The sequence below is a fragment of the Oratosquilla oratoria genome, chromosome 41, assembly GCF_046742065.1.
Source record: "Oratosquilla oratoria isolate Oo_2021 chromosome 41, ASM4674206v1, whole genome shotgun sequence".
Classification (NCBI taxonomy): domain Eukaryota; kingdom Metazoa; phylum Arthropoda; class Malacostraca; order Stomatopoda; family Squillidae; genus Oratosquilla; species Oratosquilla oratoria.
In genome coordinates this window covers 36,212,379-36,237,099 of record NC_134817.1, presented here as the reverse complement: position 1 = coordinate 36,237,099, position 24,721 = coordinate 36,212,379, and positions in this window count along the sequence as shown.

Below are 24,721 nucleotides of genomic sequence, written 5' to 3'. Positions count from 1 at the left end.
AATCATTATGGGCGACCTAAGCACAGCTCTTTCTTCTTCTTTTTTTTTTTTTTCTTTTTTTCTTTTTTTTTTTAATAGGCTGCGACCTGCACGATCTATACGAGATTGCCCCCAGGTGATGGCTCATGGGGGAGAGGGGGAGAGGGTGGGGGAGAAAGGGGGAAGTGGGAGGAAGGGGGAGGTAACTTGACCCCAAGAACCACCTGGATTGGAGAAAGCAAAATCAAGAGTCCAGATGGTTATAGAACCTGGCAGATGGTTTCTGGAAGACTATACAAGAACGAGAGATGGTGAGGCTTACCCAGCTGGTGAACTACCCCGTATCCCCTTTGGTTAACATGTGGCTTGTCGGCAGCTGGTGAAGCAGAACCAGCTGCCAGGTAGATGAGCACAGGAAAAACGTGAGTAATTAGTCGAGTCAGGCTAATGAAGTCACGGTTAGCTTCACTCAAAAGTACCGTAAGAGAAAGAGAGAGATAAAGAGACAGAGAGAGAAAAGGAAGAGAGACAGACAAAGAGAGAGAGAGAGAGAGAGAGAGAGAGAGAGAGAGAGAGAGAGAGAGAGAGAGAGAAGAGGGATTGCTTAGGTTACTCTATGGTAATCCCTTTAACACAAATGGGGACATGACCTCGGGTCAACAAACTCATCCTGATGTGACGCCATAGACAAGCACAGCGGTGATTGGTTCTCTACACTCATGACCACATACTCTGGTCGAGTATGTGGTCATGTGATGGTTATGAGATCAGGCTCCGTTGTTTGTGTTTTAATCCACTACCGGATGAGCTGACAATAACACACACCCTGCTATCACCATTGATCTGGACAATTGGACATCAACTCTCCGAGTCAGCCGTATGTGGGTGCTACAGGAGCTAAAAAATAACTAAATAGTAATAATAGATAAACAATTAAAATTAATTTGGTAAAAAATCCCTCATAATATCTGTCTGCTCTACTCGCTACAGGTGGTAAAAAGTTAACACACACATAAAAATCATAAATACTGTAATTAAATTACTTTGGTAAAAATGTCTGTCTGATCTATACTTAATTTGATTTTGATAGATATGCTGCAATGTAATTTTTTTTCATACCAAAATTGTAATCCTTTCCTGAAGATGCATCACGGCAATCGAAACGTCTAGAGTAGTGAAAAAGAAGAGAGGAAAAATAAAACAAAGAAGACGAAGAAGAAGAACAAAAAAGTGAGAATTGATACTTGCTCACCCAAATGATGATTCATAACTGGGAACATGATGTACAGTTCAAGTTTCAAGTGTGTGTGTATATATAATATATATATATATATATATATATATATATATATATATACAGTATATATATATATATATTATATATATATATATAATATATATATATATATATATATATATATATATATATATCCATATATGCACATATATATACTCATTATACAAACATGCATGCATATATACATTTACACGTACGTACGTATTGTGTGTGTGTGTGTGTGTGTGTGTGTGTGTGTGTGTGTGTGTGTGTGTGTGTGTGTGTGTGTGTGTGTGTGTGTGTGTGTGTGTGTGTGTGTGTGTGTTTTTTCCATTGTCACTCTACTAGTTTGTCCAAACGCTGACTAAAGCCATTTAGCTGAGCCAAAGAAGACCTTTGTATAGCCTTTACGAGTTCTCAAGGGTCTGCGTCAAGCCTTTGTATTTGGACTCTGATCGTTATTCACTTGTGTGTTCTTCAGCGTTCATTCAAATGTCACTTTCAGTGAGGAGAACATCTCGCGAGAAACTTTTATTATGGACAAGTTATAAATACTTGTCTCTAATGTTTTTGCCACATAACTGAAAATTAAATGTAATTACTGAAAGATTACTCAAAATCAAAATTATATTCAAACGATGTTAACAAATTTTTTACTTTCATTTATGCATAGGTCTATGGACGTTTCACGCGTCACGTCCACGTGTGAAAGCGTCCATAGACACCCATGGTTATTTGAAAGCACGTCATGCCGTGGACGGCACACGGCGAAAAGTCGATACGTGTGAAACGAGCAAGACGGATCTATTTTTTTTTTTTTTTTTTTTTTTAATTTGTCTGATTACGTTTTCCAAGTTCTCTATCTCTCCCTCTATGTTCGACTATTGCAGACTCCTTTGGCTCATTTCAGGGAACTTCTGTCGTTGATTTTTCATCTTTCCAACGAATTACAGACCCTCTCTCTCTCTCTCCCTTCCTTTCTTAATCTAGTTCTCCCTTCTCCCTGAAATCGTCTTTCTCCCTTTTCCTCCAATATTCTCTCTCTTCTTCGTTGTTCTGCCTCTTTCTTTGACCATATTCCCTCGTTTCTTCAAGAACTCAAACCAATGCTAACAACAGCTCCATCTCCCCCTCATCTTCCTCCTCCTCCTCACTCTCTTCTTCTTGCTTCTCTTCCTTGCCCTCTCCTCCTCCTCCTATTCTTACTCTTCCTCTACCTCATCTTCTGCCTCCTGCTTCTGCTTCTTGTCCTCCCCATCCTCCTCTTCCTTCTGCTCCCTACCCCCTTCTTCCTAATTTTCCTCCTTACCCTCTCCATCTTTTCCTCCTAATCCTCCTCTTCCTCTACCTCATCCCCTCCCTCCTGATTCTGCTTTTTTCCTCTCCCTCCTCCTCCTTTCCCTCCTCTTTCTCCTCCTCCTATTATTCACCCCTTTCTTCATTTTTCTCCTCCTTGTCTTCTACTTCCTCCTCCTAATCTTCCTATTCCTACTCTTCCTCTACCTTACCCTCTTCCTCCTGCTTTTCCTCCTCTTATTCTTCCTAATCCTTTTACTTCTCCTCCTTTCTCTTTGCCTCCACTACTTTCTCTCCACTACGAATCAAAATTAAACCCTCGAAAGTTTTCTTACAGACTAAATACCCAAATTTTTACCGCACGGTGAAGACCTACCACAATAAGAATTCAAATTAGGGTCCCAGTCTTGGCCCTTTTATTAGCCCAATTTAGGACCCGAGTCTTCTTTTTAGCATACCCCCCACCCCCCACCCCCACCACCCAAAGGGAAAAACTTCATAGGGTTTGCCTTCCACTTCATTAAAACTGAATCGTCTGTTCACCTTAACTTGGCGAAGATTTTCTTCGCGCGTATTTCGTGGGGGCTATGGTGAGTAGAAAAGAGGATTAGCGAGTTCACGTCCTTTATTCGGATGGGTCAAAAATGTCTTTATATGTGGACGAAACCGTATATATATATACCGCGTGGGCAAGCACCCGTGGTACGTAATTTAGAATAATTACATTGGATTGGATCAGCAGAAAAGGCAGGTGTGCGGGTCAGCTCGGGGACACGTGGTCAATATAATGTGTGCGCTCCAATAGCGCATGGTGTCTACAACGCGTATTTCGTGGAATTTGTTATCACAACGGGAGACATGGAATCTGTTCTGCGATAAATTTCTGCCATGTTCTTATGAACAGCGGATTTTTTTATGTTGACATTTGAGTTCCTTCCTGTCTTCGGAACGGTCTGTCCCATTTCCGTAGTAAATTCAGCAATAAGGTTAGGAGCCTACGACAGGAGGCACTGAGTAGCTGCCGTCGAAGCCGTCACTTTTGCCCTATTGTGCTCTTGAACTGTTGTGGCAGGTCATAGTCACTGCTGGGAATCGGAGAGGTGTGCAGGATTCGAACCCACAACTAAGAAAATATGAGACCAGCACGCTTCCGATTACGCTACCAGCGCACTGTTTAACCCCTTCCGTAACGGGTGGCATTTCCCCCTATATTCATCTCCGTGGTATCAACTCGGTACGTCAGTGCCAAGAACTACATGTAGACTTACAACAAAGATGACCTGGGCAAACTAAGATAATTTCAAAGAAATTAAATCTTCAATGTTAACTACTTCGATTGTAAATTTTTTTCTCATCAGTTTTAGATTCGCATGAAGAGTGAATAATTATTCATTGCAGGTTTACTTTTTCTTTTAATTTCATTTCATCTCTTTCCTATTTATCCTTTTCGTCTACACACTTCTTCCTTTTATTAAGTTTCAGGGTTTCTCTCTGGACACTTTTCTTCCTCGATTTTTTTTCTGAATTTTCTGAATTTTCACCACACCTACTTCAAAACCTCGGCGCCTCATTTCTTGCAGATCTCATTCCGGCTCTTGAGAAAACCTTAAACCGTTTTACTTTCGTGTTTCTCTTTGTTTTCCTTACCTCATCCAAGTTTACTTTTGCATCTCTCCCTTCTTCACTCACTTTCCACAGTTCCTCCCCTCTGTGCTTCCCTTCCTGTTTCTTACCTTGGGCAATTTCATCTCTGCATTTCTATTTTCCTTAGTTTTTATAACTTCATTTTTGTATTTCTCTCTTTCCTCTTCGTAAGCCCCACCGCTCTACTACCATCATTCGACCGGTGCCAGTTCCCCTCCTCTCTTCTTCTTCTTCTTCTGGTATACAGAAAACCTCCAGAATCATCCTCACGGACCCTTTCTTCTCCTCTCCTCTCTTTGTCGCAAACTTCTGTTCTCTTTCTTCTCTCTCCTCTCTTTCCCTAGTTTCCAATTTTCTCTCTCCATATCTGATCCCCTTCTCTCTATTCTCTGGCTTCACAAGGTCCCTTTCTCTCGATCTCGTTCCTCCTTCGTCTCCAGGTCGTCCTACAGCTTCCGACCAAGACCTCTCCATGGCGACCCGAAGTTCCTCTGGCTTCCCGGGGGAAGGATTTCGAACTTGTAATTATGCCTGGGCTGCTCCCGCGCGGGGATCAGACTATCTCACCTTTGGCTCTAAGTGATACTTACGAAATGACTTGTTCCTATCTCGAGGAGCGGAGTTCTTCGCGCGGCTCGATCGATGGTGGAAGATTATGAAGAATTATTATCATTAGACAGTGAGAAGGGAAGTGACGATAAGGCGTGAAGCTTGAAAAACACAGCTAAGATCTAAAAAAGAAAAAAAGAAAAAAAAATCGTTAGCCGAGCGGATTTATCGATACTTGTGGTAGAAGCCGAGGTGACAGCAGTTCGAACCCTTCCACCATCCCATCGAGTTGGACCAAGGGCATGGTTCATTAAATTCCACGCTATAAAGTCCTTTGTGCGAGGCACCGTCCTAGCCTTCTGATAGGAGTTCAAGACATTAAGATAGATAAATAAATGAAACAGGTAATGAGTGTTAAAAACAATATATAATATGATAAAAAAAACGGAAAGATTGTTGCCTGACCATGAAAATAAAAAATATACCAAATAAAATCATAAATAATATAAAACACCAGACATGGAGGTGGTCCCAATGATGAACCACGGACAAGAAAACTTGCTGACTGGACGCCAAGGTACGGTAAGCGTGGTTGAGAGAGGTCAGCTGGGAAAGGGGAACTGGAAAAGCAAAAATTAATCTGCGACACGGCAAAGGTTGGCCCAGTCAAGCGAGTAATGGGAGACTGGAGGCAGAGTCCAGATGGTTAATGATGATAATTGAAATCTGTGTTCATCCGGGACTGCAATTATTCACAGTTTATGTGCTCCCCGAAGTCTGCCCGAAATGGGACTCCTCTGTTCCAATAATGACTTGTAGGTCCCGTGATACAGTTTCCAATTTTCCCCCAAAAATTATACCCTTCCTCCCGTTTTTTCAAATTTAGAACAATTACTCAATTCTCCGTTCTATTTCCCGTGACTTTCTTTTCCTCCCCCCTCCTCCTCTGCATCCTCTTCCTCGCCCTCCTCCTCTGCCTTCTCTTCCCCGTCCTCCTCCTCCTCCTTTTCTTCCACCACGACTACTAATACCATCACCACCACCACCACCATCAAAATTCAGTAACCATTTTCTTAGACTTCCCTTTCTTTCTCCTCTCCCTCCTCTTCCTCTCCCGATCCCCTCATCGCCCCTCAAGTGCTCCTGCCCTTCGTGCATGAGGGCACATCATTAGTCTTACCCCCAAACCTTGTCGGTCCCGCGAGAGGATCTCGGCTCCTCGTTTGCCTTCGCGCCCTCATTAACATATTCCTTCTCTTCCTCTTCTTTGAATGTGATCCGTTTCTTATGATTAGTCTTTCCAGATAGATACAAGGACACATAGAACTCTGCGCGCGCGCACACACACGCACACAATCATATATATATATATATATATATATATATATATACATATATATATATATATATATATATATATATATACATATATATATACATACGGCAGGATTCGTGTTACGCGCTCCACGGTTCGAAGCTGGCCCACGACCGATTCATGATTTGACACACACACACACACCCACACACACACATTATATATATATATATATATATATATATATATATATATATATATATATATATATATATATATATTTATTGAAATGGGTTGAAAGTGGAAAGACTGGAGTCTTAATCCTTGTTTTATTCTTGTCTAGTTTCGCTACAAAAATTTTCAATGTCAGAATGTCTCAACAATATAGACATTATATATATATATATATATATATATATATATATATATATATATATATATATATATATATACATATATATATATATATATATATTCTTAGTGTATGCACGTAGAGGTAAGGGGGCAGGACTCTTATTTCCCTCCTTAAAAAAATATAAATTAGAATTTAAATACAGACTTCCCTTGGCCTCACGCACTTCTCTCACAACTTCCACTTGAGACTTCAGAGGCTCTTTGATGGACGGAAGCTTCTCCCACATTAATAAAACGATTTGTCGTTAGCCAGAATAAAAATATTAAATCCGACGGCTTCGGATGCTCGTTGGCCGAACGGATTAGAGCGTCGTCACTTGCGGCGGAGGTCGAGGTGACGGCCATTCGAACCCTGTCGCCGGCGAGTTGCACCAAGGACATGATTCAATGAATTTCAGGCCAGAAAGTCCTCTGTAGGGGGCACCGTCCTAGCCTCCTGATAGGGGGTGTTCGCGACGTGAAATTGAACCATCACATCAGACAGCTTGTTTATGGAGGTCTCTGAGAGGTCTCTGAGGGGCCTCTGGAGGTCTCTAGAAGTCACTGAGAGGTGATGGAGTCTCCCAGCTGAATGAAGTAGTCTGGAGTTAGCCAGAATAAAACTTTAAAGTGAGACAATACGTCTTAACGATTTGGTGTCTAAAGATCTTCATATCTCTTCTTTATTGAAATCTAGTCGATTTCTCTCCACGCGCCTTTCACACTGCAAATACATATCGTATCATCAACTATTCAAAGTTCACTGCTGAGCAAAGGTCTCTCAAGTGCCATAACTCAGACTCGGAGCCAACCTTAGTCATGTCCTCACTAAGGACATCTCAGTGTCGTCCATTTAAAGTCTGTCTGGCCTTTTTCTTCTCCCTTGTGGATCATTTCTTGGCATCTATTCAGTAAAAGACTGCCTTTCTCTTTCTCTCTCTCTCTTTCTCAGCTTACTCTCCTCTTTTTTGGTTAAAAGTCCCGTCTAGCTCCACTCCTTGTCTTTTATCAACACTTTGTGCTCTCTCTCCCTCTCTCTCTTGCTCTCTCTCTCAGCTTGCTCTCTTCCTCTCTTTCGTCGTTACTCTCGGCACTGGCCTCTCCATTCCTCTCTCCTAACTTTTTATCTTATGTTTACTGCTCTTTATCAGTGTCTGAATTTCATATCAGTAGATCGTAGCTGGGCTACACAGTCACACCAGCAAAACATATCTCATGATGTCTTTGCATTTACCATAAATCTATGGTATATATTCATGGTAACTATATATTAATTTACCATAATTCTTTCAACAGATTATAACATTCTTAAATCATCTTCTCATAAATTTTAGGATTCAGCGTACGAAACTATGGGGTCCATTGTAGAATGCCCCCCCCCCCTGACTCCACACTGATCAACTATAGACTCTCCACCCTAACATAGGTTAGGTTTGGTTTGATAGGTTAGGTTACGTCAGGTTAGGTTAGGTTAGGTTAGGTCAGGTTAGATATGGTTATGTATCACGAGCCATATTCAATTAGGTTAGGTTAGGTTAGGCTAGGTCAGGTTATGTTTGGTCAGGCCAGGTTACGATAGGTTACCTTAGGTCAGGTCAGGTTATGTTAGGTCAGGTAAGCTTCTTAAGGTATCTTATCACGTTCATCTTTAAGTCTGCCTTAAGAACATCTTTGTTGAGATCCCGAAGCGTTTTCTTAAGTTCATATCTTTTGGGACCAAATGTGCTTCTTTCGTTGAAGACTCTGGCCCGCCACAACTTGCAGCGACCGAGTAAAACGTGAAACTCACAGTGAAAAAAAATCTTGTATTCTTTTTTACCACTTCACTTCAGCATTCATTAAGGTCTTCGTTACTACAGACAAAAGAGAGAGAGAGAGAGAGAGAGAGAGAGAGAGAGAGAGAGAGAGAGAGAGAGAGAGAGAGAGAGAGAGAGAGAGAGAGAGAGAGAGAGAGAGAAAGTACCGTGGCGAACACATCCTCGCCCTTCTCTTTTTCTTCTTCCTCTTCCTCTTCCTCTTCCTCCTCCTCCTCCTCTCCTTTATCACGTCCACTCTGATGACCCAGCTTATGGACTTTCTTCTGACTGGCGCCAGGCGATTTTATTCAGTCTTTGAGACGTTCCGTGGTTAGACAATTGCTTCCTATTCTTTTCCTCCTCCTCCTCTTCAGCTCGACCTATCCCGACACAAGAGTCCTTTAATAAACAGACTTACGACAACTCCACAGAATGGCCACAAAATGGCGTCGTGTCCGGAGTTGTCGCTATTCTGTATAAAGGGATTGTTGGTGCATCCGAATACACAACAAGCTGGAATATTCAGTGAACAACCACAAAAAGGACTCAATAGCAAGAACAAACATTAAACGAGAACGAAAATAATTTGGCCACAAGATGGCTCCTTGGGTCACGTGACCGATATCTATTGTATCTCTGTATAAGGGGACTCTACCCCACACACTCCACCACCCCCACATCCCTTTTTATCTTCGTAATACTTTTTAATATACAGTCACTTAAAAGTTTTGACCCACGCTACAGTTCTCACGTCAATAATAATAATAATAATAATAATAATAATAATAATAATAATAATAATAGTAATAATAATAATAATAATAATAATGATAATAATTAATAATAATAAAAATAATAATAATAATAATAATAATAATAATAATAACATTGAAATAATAATATTAAAATAATAATAATAATAATAATGCTAATGATAGTAATAATAATAATAATAATAATAATAATAGTAATAATAATAATAGTAATAATAATATTATTATTATATAGCTATGTAGAGTATGTGATATATTCTCCTATGTCGTATTTAATTTACATTTAGTTGTTTTTTAACAGATAAAAAAAAATGGTTGACAAAAAATTTGAATTTTATATTACGAAAAAATCTAATTGGGTCAAAACTTTTTCCCGTGACTGTACACTTCTGGTTCCAATTCCCGTTTTCTTTAGCCTCCGGCGGGGACCTACTCTTGTTTACTGACACGAACGGCGCGGCCCTGCGTGGCCCATCTTTCTTCCCAGCACGTCACACTTTGGAGAGATATGTGGCCAAGCCCTTGTGCACGACTCTGAAGTGATGACGTCAGAAGCTTACCACCCCCTCCTTCCACCCTTCCTAACCCTCCCACGTTTTCCTCTTCGACTACCTGGGCGATGACAAAAAAAATAAAAAAATAAAAAATGGATAAACAAAATAACAATAATAAGTAAAATAATAGAAAAATAAATAAACAACAATAGTAATGATAATGACAATAACAATAGTAACAATAACAATAGCAGTAATGAAAAATAATAAAATAAAGACACGTGTGCACACATGAGGCCTAGCGAGATTTCTTCTTCCCCTTTGAGGAATTTGATTAAGAAATGCGTCCTTCTTCTTCTTCTTCTTCTTCTTCTTCTTCCTCTTCCTCTTCCTCTTCTTCCTCCTCTTCTTCTTCCTCTTCTTCACATCAGAGGGTTCACCTTCATCGTTTGTTTCCATCATGAGATGATTCGGTTTTCTTTGTAATTGCGTTACTTCTTCGTATTATTCGTCGACGTCGTCTTCTTCGCCTTCTTTCTCCCCTTCTTCTTCGTCTTCCTTCTCCACTTCGTCTTCGTCTTCCTTTTGTCTTCTTCGCCTTCTTCCTCGTCTTCCTCTTCCTCGTCTCCTTCGTCTTCTTCCTCCTCGTCTTCCTCTTCTTCGTCTTCTTCTTCCTGGTCTTTCTCTCTTCCCTGTCTTCTTCCTCGTCTTCCTCTTCCTCGTTTTCTTCTTCCTTGTTTTCTTCTCCCTCGTCTTTCTCTTCCTCATCTTCCTTTTCCTCGTCTTCTTCCTCATCTTCTTTCTCTTCTACGAGCTTATTCAGCCATTTCCCTACATTTTCTAAAAGTGTGCAAAAAGAATTAAACATTTAATCTTCATGTCTTTTTATAAACGCTTCAATATACGAAAATATATGGAAATGGATGTTTCTACTGAGTTCCACTTCTTTTCACTCATTATTTTTCTAATCTATTGGCCTTCCTCCTCTGTATTCTGAATGTGCACTTAATCACATTCTTTTAATCAGACTCTAAGCTCATCGCCTCATCATTACATAAGTACGCTTTCATTACCGAGATGAATAAAATCGCCTGACGACACGGAAATTCAAAATAAAACGTGTCACCCGGTATGAAAGGAGCTTCACTCTTTTACCAGGACGATACGAGGCCCTCCGTGCTAGACAGAAGACGTTTTCTTTGAGCGCCTCAATTGATCAAACTTTGTACAGCGATGACTCAAAAAACAAAATTTGCGTCTTCGCATGTCTAGTATGGAGCGCCCCGTATAGTATGCGTTCACCTGTGTATTTTGATGGGGTTACCAGGATGTGTGGGAAAGGTGACGTAGGTGTTGGTTGGGGAATGAGGAGGGAGGGGGGGCAAGTAGCGACAGACCAGTTTTATCCCCCCCTCACTCCCCCCCCCAACCGCCCCCATCACCTTCTCGCTACCAATATTGACCCATCGACTTAAAATGTCTTGATAGGATATACTCGACTTAATTAGTTGGATGTTCAACCCAGGAGCTTATGACCGTCTTCCTAACCACAGCCTCCACAATTACATGTAGAGTGTAGAGTCGGTAAACAAGAAGTTGAGCCACTAGGGAGGTGGGGAGGGGTAAGGGAAGAGGGGAGGGAAGCGGAGAAGAAGGAAAGAGGGGAAAGGGAAAGGGAAAGGGGGCGGGGTTTCTGCCCTCAAAGTAAACATGGAATTGGTTAACAAGCTGCTCAAGGCCCTTTGAAGGAGTAGTTGGTAGGCTTACGAGGAACTAACACCCCCACCCCACCCCACCCCACCCCCAACCAGGAGCACGAAGTCCCCCCTCCACCCACACCTCCACATCCCCCCTCCACCCCACCACCACCACCACCAAGAAACCATCTTTTCAGTCCTTTCGCCAGAGGTCCTTCACACACCCAATATGCTGTGTTCGCCCCTGCGTGCTGCGCATTCTGTAAACATGTCGCTACCTTCTATACTGTCTTCGTCTAGGTTTTATTTCATCTTGTTTCCTCTGTTTTCAATTTCTGCTTTTCCTTTCCTCCTGCGTTGTCTGAATCCTTGCCGGTACTCTATTTTTCTGTACCTCTTCCTTTCACTCAAGTTTTGAAATACTCCGATTTTTTTCATTATAATTATGTTTTCCTTGCTGAATATTTCTTGAAAAAAAAAATCATATTTAACACTCCTTGTCCATGATCCATAATTTTTTTTTCTTTTTTATTCTTTAGCATTTCCTGCCATCCTCTTCCCATTTTCTTTCACTCCTGAGCCCTTCAGGCTTTATCACACTGGGCTATTTTCCCTCCAACCTCCAATTAATCGGCGGTACCGCTCACCTCCAGCACTTTTTCCGCCGTAAAATCACTATGGCAAACTATTTTGATTTCTCAAAAAAGAAAAAAAAAAAATCGTTTGATATGCTGGAGGAAAATTAATTTCCCTGCAGCATATCAGATTCCTTTCCGAAAGCTGCGGGCTGCAAATTTGCTTCAACAGTCGGAGGAAAAATTGCTCAGTGTGATAACGCCTTTACACTACAATGACGCACTACACAGGGCAGACCTCTGTGCTGAAGAAGCTGACAGACCCTTTGACAACCTAACCCGACTTTACGTTTTCCTTTTGTTGCCGCCAGGCGATTTTATTCGTCCCCATGGCAGCTCCCCCAGGACAAGAAAGCCTCCAACCCAACCTTCACTCGACTTTTATATTCATTCTGTCTGCCGCCAGGCGATTTTATTCATCTGAGAAGGAAATCTCCACGGGACGCCGAGAAATTCAGCCGAGGTTGTCGTTTTCAAGGTCCTTTGCTTCCTTCTTCTTTTCCTTCTCCTCATTCTTTTCCTCCTCATTCTCCTTTTCTACTTCCTCCTCTTCCTTTTCCTCCTCATTCTCCTTCCCCTCCTCCTCCTCCTCCGGGAGTAATGACAGAGACCCTCCCTTTGTCCACTCCCTTCCACTCCCATCTATCACTCCCTTCGCGCCCTCACTTCTCTCCACACGTCAGAGGCCCTAACCTCTTGCCCGTCCTCTCGTTAATCAATCGATTTTGTTGACAATAGAAGCATTCCTGTGTCTGCTCAACTCTCTCTTTCTCTTCTTTCTTTCCTATGTCTACTCAATTTTCTCTTTCTCTTCTCTCTTTCTTATGTCTGCTCAATTTTCTCTTTCTCTTCTCTCTTTCCTATGGCTGCTCAATTCTCTCTTTTTCTTCTCTCTTTCCTATGCTCAATTCTCTCTCTTCTATGTCTCCTCAACTCTCTCTTCTCTCTTTCCTATGCCTGCTAAATTCTCTTCCCTCTTCCCTGTGTCTGCTCAACTCTCTTCTCTCTTCCCCATGTCTGCTCAACTCTCTCTTTCTCCCTCTCTTCCCTCTTTCCTATATCGTCTTCTACCCGACAACTCCATCACATTTTTTGAAGAAAGTAAATTATTGTTCTGAAACCGAATAGTTTTTATTACAAATGTTGTTGTTGTTGCTGTTTGCTCATGACTTTATGGCCATCTTGAGTTTTTTTGTCTTATCTTCGTTTTATTGGTTTGTTTTGAATCGAATTTACAACCTCCTTATCATATCTGACTCAATGTGACCTTGCCTCCCCTCCGGCTCTTCTTTCCTGTCTCTCTTCTACCGTCAACTGTATCATTCTTAGGCTCCTTTCACACGTATCGACTTTTCGCCCTGCACCGTCCATGACACGACGTCGTGCTCTCAAATAACCATGGGTGTCTATGGACGCTTTCACACGTAGTCTTGGTCGTAACGTGTGAAAGCGTCCATTGACATCCATGGTGATTTGAGAGCACGACGTCGTGTCGTGGACGGCAACACAACACTAGAAGCAAACAGACATTAACTCAACATACATGAGGTCGAGGATATTGGGCAATCAGTTTCTTGCATTACTTTGGCGCCATTTTACTGACGCTATGGACGATCCAACACCACCAGACCCAACAGCACCACCATCACCATCACCACCAACAAGAGTAGGAAACATCATCAACAGCAACATCAGCAACAGCAACATTATCAACAGCAACAATATAATCAATAACAGCAACAACTTCGTCAATAACAGCAACATCAACATCATTAACAACAGCAGCAACAACAATAATAACAATGAATAACAGCAGCATTATCAACAGCAACATTATCATCATCAACAACAGCAACAAGAGCAACAACAACTACACCTCCGTGACCCTCTTCTGCCTGGGGGAGAACGCCGGCACCCCTTTACCCGGCGTTTACTCAAGGCACGGTTCCCGGCCCCCGTCACTCGCCGAGCAAACATGGTTTGACCTCGCTTGGGTCTCCGAGGCCATTGACTCAATGATGACTTCATTACAGGTGTCGGCGCATCAACCTTACTCCTTCTCTTGGCTTTATTAATGACCGATTAAGAAAGACCTACGTCTTGCTCACCTGACGCTCTCCATATTTTTAATTAATCTATCTATACATTTATTTATTTATCCATTTATTTATTTGTTCACTTGTTTGTTTGTCTGTTCGTTTGTCTGTTTTACGTCCTTTTTTTTTTTGGTTCAATGATATTCATCTGGGTATCAGGAATTTTCTAGATTTTGGAATATTTTGACCCGGATATTGGAAACTTCTTGATTCTAGAAATTCATAACAAAGACAATTGTATCAACTGCGCTGACAAGCTTATTATTATCATTATATTATCATTATTATTTATCATTATTATGATAATGAAAATAATGATAAAAATAATCAAATAATAATCATAATAATAATAATAATGAAAATAGTAATGATAATAATAATAACAATAATAATGATAATAATAACAATGGCAATAATAACAATAAGAATAATAAATCCATGAAACCTCTACGTCTACGTTTGGAAAAATTCGGGACAAAGACTAAAAACAAAAGATAGAAAGAATGAATATATATATATATATTATATATATATATATATATATATATATATATATATATATATAGATATATATATATATATATATACAGTATATATATAAACATAAAACAATGAAAAAATTAATAAATACTTAAGTAAACAGTATTCCTTCTCTCGTTTATCAATTACAAACTCATTTATCTCCCTCCCTCCCTCCCCTCCTTCCTCTTTCTCTCTCTCTCTCTCCGGTCCCGTTGACAGCCCAAATGAAATTTCGGGGACCCGCCGGCGCGGGCCGCCCAGGACCTCCGAGATATGATCGCGGGCAAACACAACAGCGCCAGCCAAGTCCCTAATGACGTTTGCAAAGTACCCACGCCCATCCGCTATCAGGGGTGAAACAGACACAGGCTTTTATCCAGTGTGTTTACAATGCTTAATGAAAAGAGGAATCAAGAGTATAATCCCTTCAGTAACGTGGTTTACTGTTAGGATGAATCATTCCCGTTTCGCCAAATTTCCTTTTTCCCAAAATCTCGTTTTGCCAAATTCCTGTTACTTCAAAGTCTCGTTTTACCAAATTTCCGTTTCGTCAAAATTTCTATTATAACCTAAGCTAACCTAATCGACTGTAACTATATAAACTTCACTAACCCAGAATAACCTTAAGTAACCTAATGTAACCCACCCTAATCTAAATTAATCTAACCTAAATCTAATCTAAATTGATCTAACATACCGTAGCATTCAGTAACTGACATTAATAAACGGATGTACGTTGAGATAAAATGAAAAAAGACAAATAGATCGATTAAATGCTGGAGCATTTTGGCTCCGCGTTTATTAAGCTGGAGATTACGATTTCGATCAGAAGGTTTGCTCGGTACGATTATCGCTCAACGATGATCGTTCACGGCTCAGCGATGATCGTGAAGCTATTGTCAAGAATACATTTTTTTTTAATGGGCCTGTTTTGCTTCGAGCTGCAAAGGTATGTTTTGCTCCTTGCGATTATCGCTCAACAATAAGCGTTCATGGCTAAGCGATGATCGTCAAACGATTGTCAAGAGGACTGATTCTTTGTTCCTGAATGGGACTGTTTTGTTTCGAGCTGCAAAGGTCCATTTTGCTCGGTGCGATTATTGATTAACGATGATCATCAAACGATTGTCTAGAGCAGAGGTGGGGAACCTGCGGCCTTCTATATACATATTATCTATTTTAATTTAAAAGACCTTGAATATTTCTTAAGTCTGAAATCATTACACACCTGAAACTTATATGATAAAAGGGGTAAAATAATTGGAAAAAAAATTCAGTGCGGCCTTTATGTGGGACGATGAATTGTAAGGTGGCCTTCATGCACAAAAAGGTTCCCCACCCCTGGTCTAGAGCATTAATTCTTTGTATTTGAATAGGGCTGTTTTGCTTCGAGCTGCAAAGGTACGTTTTGCTCGGTGCAATTATCGCTCAACGATAATCGTTCATGGCTCAACGATGATCGTCAAACGATTGTCTATAGCACAAATTCTTTGGTTTTTGATTGGGGCCGTTTTGCTTCGAGCAGCAAAGTACGAGACTGATCTTTTTAACCGATCCTATAACCAACGCGCTTACCCAAATAGGATGCCAGTTAGTAGGATGCTCGTCACCCGCCATTGGCTGTAGGAGGTGAATAATCGCACAGAGCAAAACGTATCTTGAGTTTCCAACGACGGCCCCTGCGGCAAGTTTATTCCCATCAAGGACCAAAAGGTCAGCGAAGTTGTTGCAATCTAGTTCTAGATTCAATCAACGCTTTGATACCTCGAGGCTGTCGCTTCTCTGGATTGTAATCACCGTGAAATTATTTTCAATTATTTTCAATCAGCTCAGTTAAAAATATTGAAGACCTGTATCAAGGTCCCACATAGTCTTCACTAAAGAAAGATAATCGTATTAGTTTCTATTATTGTGCTTCAGTGTATAGTAGCGCATCGCTACAAACTTTCAAAATGTCTCACGTAAATTGCAACTTCCAAATGTGAGCGGATAAGCGATCTACATGTTTCTTGATAATAGAGTTCTGAATTCATATCCTGAAATCATATCTATTTCCTCTAAGGGCGGCGTACATTGCTTAGATGATTTCAGATCTCTGCTGATAATTAAACCAATATCCTTTTTTTGTTCAACTGAATGGGATACTGGCTACATAAATCTTACTTAATCAATATTCTAGGGGATTTCGTGATACCTTTATGGACCAGAGGCACGAAGCCTTCTTTTGTGATCGAAGACTAATCTACATTCAAAGGAAATACTGACCATTCTTATTGAAATTTCATAGCTCCATTGTGGTATGTATCTCGAACCTTTCATTTACCATAATTGAACTCTTCTTTGCCAAACTATTTCCAAGGATGGAAGCGCTGGTTAATGGCGTGTGGATCCCTTCCTCACTTGGGTTAAAGTGAACAAGGTGCATTTTACATCTAAACCCATGTGAGTCAAGTTAAAGCCTCTTGTTCTAGAGCAGCTGTTCTCAATTTCTTTTTTTATTGCTCCCTTTTCACGAATTCTCAACATTCGTGTCTTCCCCCCTTCCATTTGTCTCCCAAATCATACACCCCATCAAAAAAGTAAATATGATAATAATAATGATAATGATAATAATAATAGATAATAAATAATAATAAATAATAATAATAAATAATAATAATAATAGATAATAAATAATAATAATAATAATAATAATATTATAATTATTATGTTGATGAAGAGAAAACTATTGCATTATTACAAAGTTGACAATCTTAATTATCTTATATTTCTTCTTCTGTTGCTGCTGCTGCTGCTGCTGCTACTGCTACTACTTATATATATATATACAATAACAATAATATTAAATGTTGATGAAGAGAAAGCCATTGTATTATTACAAAGTTGGCAATCATAATTATTTTGTATTTCCTCTGCCAGGACAGTGATGGAAGTTTTCTACATCCATATTCCTGACATTACATAGAAATGTATAATTTGTAACGATAGGCCATGACACCCCAAAATTCTTGTCATGGTTCCCACGAAATTGGTCCGTCTTCCATTGGATTTCTGAATTTTCACAGTGAGGAAAATTACGGGCAAAGGCAGGTTCACACAGGACAAGTTACATGCGAAAGTAGGTTCACACCGGGCAAGTTACAGGCAAAGGTAGGTTCACACCGGGTAAGTTACAATCGAAAGTATATTCACACTGGGCAAGATAAAGCCAAAGGCGGGTTCACACTGGGCAAGATGAAGGAAAAGGCAGATTCACACTACCCAAGTTACAATGAAGAAAGGGTTCACACTGGGCAAGTTGAAGACAAAGGCGGGTTTATACCGGACAAGTTGAAGACAAAGACGGGTTCATACCGGGCAAGTTGAAGGCAATGGTGGGTTCACATCGGGTAAATTGAAGATAAAGGCAGAGGTTCACACCAGCCAAGTTACAATCAAAACCAGGTTCACAATGGACAATTTGAAGGCAATTTGGTCCAACTTCGGCAGATCTTTATAACAGCAGTTGTCTCAGTCATTGCCGCAATAACGAAGACAATAGCAGCTGTTAAAAGTCAGCAGGTCCTATAATTAAAACAATAAATTTATTTCAATGCCGTAAATATAAACAGTTCATCAAATCATTGACGTGACTATGGTGCCCCAAACAACAAATCATGTTTTTTTTCAATGGCCATTAATCTCTAAATATCTACAACGGTATATATAACAACGTAAATAAATTAATTAATAAATAGATAACTAAATAACTGAATAAATAAATAAAATAAAATAAAAGGTGATTTCATATAATGGCGAGCAACTAACTCCTAATTATGAAGATGATGCACTCCCTCCCCCTCCCTCCCTCCCATCCTCCTCCTTTCCTCCCAAGAACTCTTGTAATTTACTACGATATCACGCTTCCATTGAACTTAATAACCCTTTATCGTAAGCACAAAGGACTCTGGGATGCAAAATATGAAAATTTTTTACCCGACGGGGCCTAGGAAAAAGAATAAGATGGAGATGATGATGATGATGATGATCATGAAAAAGAAGAAAAAAAAGAAGAGGAAGAAGAAGAAGAAAAAGTAATTATAATGAAGATGATGAAGAAAAATTATGATCATGACCATGAAGATGATGATCATCATCATGAAGAAGTTGATGAGGATGAAGACGAATAAGAATAATAACAACACCACCAAGAACAATAACAAATCCAACAACAACAACAACAACAAAATCGCCATCTTCCAATGCCAAGGCTTCGACAAAATCCTTTGTTTTTCCTTCCCTGACTTGGCGCCACCAGCAGCAAACGTGTTAGACTCGTGATCAACAGCTGTTTCCCTCCCGAAAAAGAGCTCTGATTGCATATATGACCGATCTATGGATAATGCTGTGACCTTACACGCACATACACACCCAACTCCCGGCCCACGAGAGTTGGAATAACAACTCGCAGCGCAGCTATACTGAAATTATTTCAGCCCTGGGCGGGATTCGAACTCGGACCGCTGTAGCAGCGGTTGCGAACGTTACACTGTGTGTGTTTGTGTGTGTGTGTGTGTGTGTGTGTGTGTGTGTGTGTGTGTGTGTGTGTGTGTGTGTGTAAGCGTATGTGGGTGTATGTTTATGTAGGTATGTGTGGTTCACCATGGTTTCACCATGGTCCTGGATCACGTGTTGGACTCATGATCGACAGCTATTTCCCTCCCGGAGGAGAGCTCATAGCTCATATATGACCGATCTATGGGTAATATTAACCTTACACGCACACACACACACCTAACTCCCCGCCCACGAGAGTTGGAGTAACAACCCGCTGCGCAGTGATACTGAAATTATTTCACCCTGGGCGGGATTCGAACCCGGACCGCCGTAGTGGCGGCCGGGAACTCTACCAACTGCGCCACGAGGTGTGTGTGTGTGTGTGTGTGTGTGTGTGTGTGTGTGTAGAGAGAGAGAGAGAGAGAGAGAGAGAGAGAGAGAGAGAGAGAGAGAGAGAGAGAGAGAGAGAGAGAAAGAGAGAGGGGGTAGCGAGAGAGAGAGAGAATCTTTGCGACCTTACCATGAGTGCCAAAATAAAAGGAAGAATGCCATTTCCCACCCCCACCCCCTTCCCCATCCCCCGAGTCCCCGTAATTAATCGCCAGTGGCACTTTTAGGAAAATATTAATTAGTGCCATCATAGTCCGAGCTGATAAATCACTTTCTGCAGAATTCGGGGTTGCAGGAAGGGCCTGTCACTTGAACGCCATTTTAGAAGCCCTTGGCGACAGAGGTGAGGGGGGAGTGGCGCCACGGAGGTGAATGAAATCGCCTGGCGCCAAAGGGAAACGAGTGTCACCAAAGGGATGGACTGGTGTCTCCTTCAAGAAGACTTGATACAATTCCCGAAAACTTTGATCTCATAAAAAGATAAATAGACAAATAAATAAAATGAAAATAAAATAAAAATGATGATGATGATGATGATGATGATGATGATGATGAACAAATAAAAAAAAAATGGCGCTAAAGTATGTTTCTATGATGGACCAAAAAATCTCCTGTTAGTATGCTCTTCCTTATGATACGAACCTCGAGCCAGCACGGGGCTGCAAGCAAGAGCATAAGGGCTTAAATCCCAAGTTGAACATAGGTACGTGACTACCTCATAATTAATCAAAACGCGAGATCTGGCTTGTGAAAGGGATTTTTTTTTTTTTTTTTTTTTTACCTGCGTTGGAATTCCTAGAATAAATCTTCTAAACACTCCATTAATGGTCATACCCTTAGAAGTAAAATAAATAAATAAAATAAATAATAATAAATCAACAGATAAATATAAAGCGGAAGTGATTATAAACAATATTCCCACCAATACGAACATATCCTACTTTTATTTCATCATCGAAAAACGGATTTCCCCAAAGTCAAGGAAAGAGACTCACTAGTTTTATTCTGACTAACGCACCAGGCGATTTTATTCACTTGAACGAGTAACAAAAGGGGTCTCGACCCGACTAAACCGCATTCAAGACTGGGGCACTTCTATTACAAAGACAGCCTTATCAACACGGGGCTAGTTTAGTAGCCGCTAGTGCTATGTGCAAGTTAACTTGCTAGGCAAGTGTTGACATCAGGATAGTTTGGAGACAAGTGGACTAACTGTCCGTTGAAATTGGTCAGTCAGAGGAGTAGTTTAGTGGTCACTAGCACTAGCGGCTACTAAACTAGCTCCGTGTTAACGAGACTTAACGCGACCCGGGGATATTACACGACCCGGGGATATTACCTTAACCCTACGTGCACGGGTAGCAAGAACAAGCCCCCGTTTTCGCTAGTCGCTGGGAATCGAACAAGACCCTTTATAACTATGAGGCGATAACTATACCAACCACTCCACGGCGCAAGGGATACAGCCATAACCATTACATCACACATTGATTGTAATGAACTCATCACACCTCTGGTAGTATCACTTACTTTGATTTGGTGTGACCAATCACGTAGGTTTCCTTCATCACACGCCCGCGGCGTTTGACGTCGATGGTCATAAACATCACACAGTGCACCACGTCCGAGACCCCGCATTCTCATAAAGCGCTACTGCTCCACACAGCTGTCTAATCCCTCTCACTAAACGTAATGTGTGTTGGTATTTAGAACTTCCCTTTTATATTTCTCTACATTATTATTATAATCATTACTATTATTATTATTATTATTATTATTACTATTATTAACATGATTATTCATTTATCATATATATATATATATATATATATATATATATATATATATGTTTTTGTTTTTTTCATGGGCCGTGTGATAGCCCCGTAAATACCATGTCGCACTCATCAGCAGGTGGTCGTGAGCTCCATTCCCGGGACTCTGCGGTTTGTCACACTGGTTCCCGATACCCCTAGCCAGGCGGGGAGGTGACCCATTATCGGCAAAAAAAAAAAAAAATAAAATAAAAAGCTGGCCACAACTGACAGGGCTAGTTCTAACAAGAGTTTTTCACTTCCCACTTCTTAGGATTGGGATAGTGAGTGATTCCAGGTGATTCTCTTCATCTTCGTGGCACCCCCTCCGTCCATCGTTAACGAAAGGGTTCCAAAACGAGGTACATTAACCGCTCTAACGGGGCAATAACGAACAATAACAAACATTCGGTTATCGAACTGACATAACCATTTACACGAACTCAATGTTTATCGTCACGAAGAGCTCTTGCCCCTTTCGAAAAAAAAGGGGGGAGGCACGAATTGAGTGCCCTTAAAAAAAAGAAAGAAAAAAAAAATCCACGGGTTGCCCACTTCGAGGACGGACTGCCAAGGAGGGCCTCTGCTCCTCTGCTCCTCGAGGTTGAGAGCGGAGCTCCTTCCCCTGCGCCACCTGCTCTTCCTGTCTGAATCAAAGCCGACTGTCATTTCGGTCGTAAAAGTGAGGAAACAGACGAGTCCGATTTTAATGGAATAGGGGGGGCGGCGGAGGACACAATAGCAATGATGGGGGAGAGGAAGAGGAGAGAGAGAGGGAAGGGGAAGAGGAGAGAGAGAGGGGAGAGGAAGAGGAGAGAGAGAGGGAAGGGGAAGAGGAGAGAGAGAGGGGAGAGGAAGAGGAGAGAGAGAGGGAAGGGGAAGAGGAGAAAGAGGGAAGGGGAAGAGGAGAGAGAGAAGAGGTGAAGAAGAGAGAGAGGGGAAGGGAAGAGTAGAGAGAGAGGAGAGGAAGAGGAGAGAGGTGAAAAAGAGAAAGACACGGAGGGGAAGTAGGAAGAAGTGCAAGAGAAGGTGAAGGGATGGAGGAGTGGAAGGATTATGACTACAATTAATAGAAGGAAGAGGAGGAGGAAGAGGAAAGGAGGAGGAGGAGGAGGAAAGGACAAGGAGGAGGTAGACGAGGAGGAGGAATGGTATGAGAATAATTAAGAGGAAGAGAAGGACGAGGAGGAGGAGGAGGAGGAGGAGGAGGAGGAAGAGGAAGAGGAGGAGGAGAAGGAGGACTGAGCAAAGAAGATAAGGTGGGGACGAGATTAAAGAAGGGAGGGGTGAGAAGGAAAACAAAGAGAGGGAAGACCGACAAGAGAGAGAGAGAGAGAGAGAAAGGGGGAGAATGAAGGGGAAACAAGAGGGAAAGACAGCGGAACAAGAGACTTGGAGGAAGAAGGAAAGAGGATTAAACAAACGAGAAAGGACAAGATGAAGACCTGAGACGGACTGTGTTCCCTCATCTGAATAAAATCGCCTGGCGGCAGCCTAAGTAATCGTTGCAGTCAAATGGAGAGACCATAGGTTTAATGAAGGCAAGTTTAAGAATAGGGAAATAATGGAAGAGGGTGAAAAATAAAGGTAAATTGAAAAAAAAAAATGGAGAGATGGATATAAAAGTCAGGAGCGCCGAAGATCAAACGTTAATATATGAGAAAAGAAATTTAAGAATAAATAAACAAACAAATGACTAAATAGAATAAGAAAATAAAAAATATATATACAATAAAATGAATAAACAAAAGAAAATAACAAAAATAAACAAATAAACCAATAAATCAAAATAAGAAAGGAATGCATAAAAAAGAAAAGGGATGAAGATGTGAAGACACAGGAGGTACAAGACAACAATTAACAAGACAAAAGAAAAAAGAAAAAAGAAAAAAAATATAAAAGAAAAGGAGGCCTAAGACAAGATAATAGCGAAAAAGTGGCCGAGTCAATAATAGAGGTGTTTCCAGGACATAAAGTGACGAAGTCTTACAAGAGAATAAAGGGGAGAAAAAAAGTTCCAGATTCCAAAATGGCGCCTGAGTGATGGTGGTGGTGCAGGGTAGGTGAAAGCACAGAATTCTTCCCCGAATTCTTCCCCGATTATAAACACCTTCCTCAACTACGAAGCCACTGCACTAACATAACAACCAGATGACGTCATAAGATGTACAGTCACTCAAAAAAGTATCGGTTGGTGGTTTTAGGTGTTCGTGGGAGACGAGTGAAACAACTGAATCGATGTTCCTTTACAGTTGGTAGTTGTTTCAGAGTTGCGCCCTACCTTTTCCCCCCGTTAAAATACGTGAAGATGTGACAAGGTTGAAAGTAATTATATTTGCATCGACAAGAATGGTTAATATTTTATTGTTACTGAAATCACACACACACACCAGAGCATACGTAATAGATATTGCCACACCACATGTTTTCGGCCTCGACAACGCTACAGGCTCTCCTGTCTACATGGCAACCCCTACCCGTCACTCCCTTTCTCAACCCTCGCCCTCCCAGAGGGGCAGCCATTCGAGATATAATAAAACACTCCACAGCTCCTTAGCAGTTAACAGGTTGTTTCTTCCAAGTAATATCACATTTGTGTGATATGTAAACTTAAATATAATTTGATATTTTAGATGTCTTCACTGAATGCTGCTATAATGAAGACGCACATTTATAAACTACAAAACTATGAGAAACACTGGCATATTGATACAAAGGCGTACCAACAGTTTCCAAGTCTTTTGAACAATGTGTCAGACTTTCGTGTTTACTTACGTCCATTTCCGTACGATTTCTTACCGATACTTTTTTGAGTGACTGTACACTGGGAAGGAAATCAAAACATCTGCAGTCAGGGGAAGGAACCCGTTTGGTAATAAAATCTATTTTCTGTGGATGGTGGACGAGTGACCTATGAAACTGGGGTGCCAATACTGGGGAGACTAATAGTTGGGGTCAAGGGGTGAGGATACTCCCATTACGAAAGTATAGCAATGACATACGAGCAGACCGATGGCGTAATAAAGACTGGGACACGGTAATCCATTTTATTTATTTCTCTATTTATTGTTTATCTATATATCTATTTCTATATTTGTCATATATTCTACCGTCTACAATAAGACGCATTTTGTGTGTGTGTGTGTGTGTGTGTGTGTGTGTGTGTGTGTGTGTGTGTGTGTGTGTGTGTGTGTGTGTGTGTGTGTGTGTGTGTGTGTGTGTGTGTGTGTGTGTGTGTGTGTGTGTGTGTGTGTGTGTGTGTGTGTGTGTGCATGTATGTGTATGTGTGTGTGTGTGTGTGTGTGTGTGTGTGTGTGTGTGTGTGTGTGTGTGTGTGATTGAAAGACAAGACGTCTTTGGGAACTAAAATAAAATAGAAATGGAGAAAGAAAAACATAAAAGAAACAATAATAATTCAAGAAAAAGAGACAAATATAAAGAAAAAAGAAAATACATGAATGAAAAAACAAAGGAGGAAAAGAAAAAGAAAAAATATCAAGAAAGAAGGAAAGAAAAAAT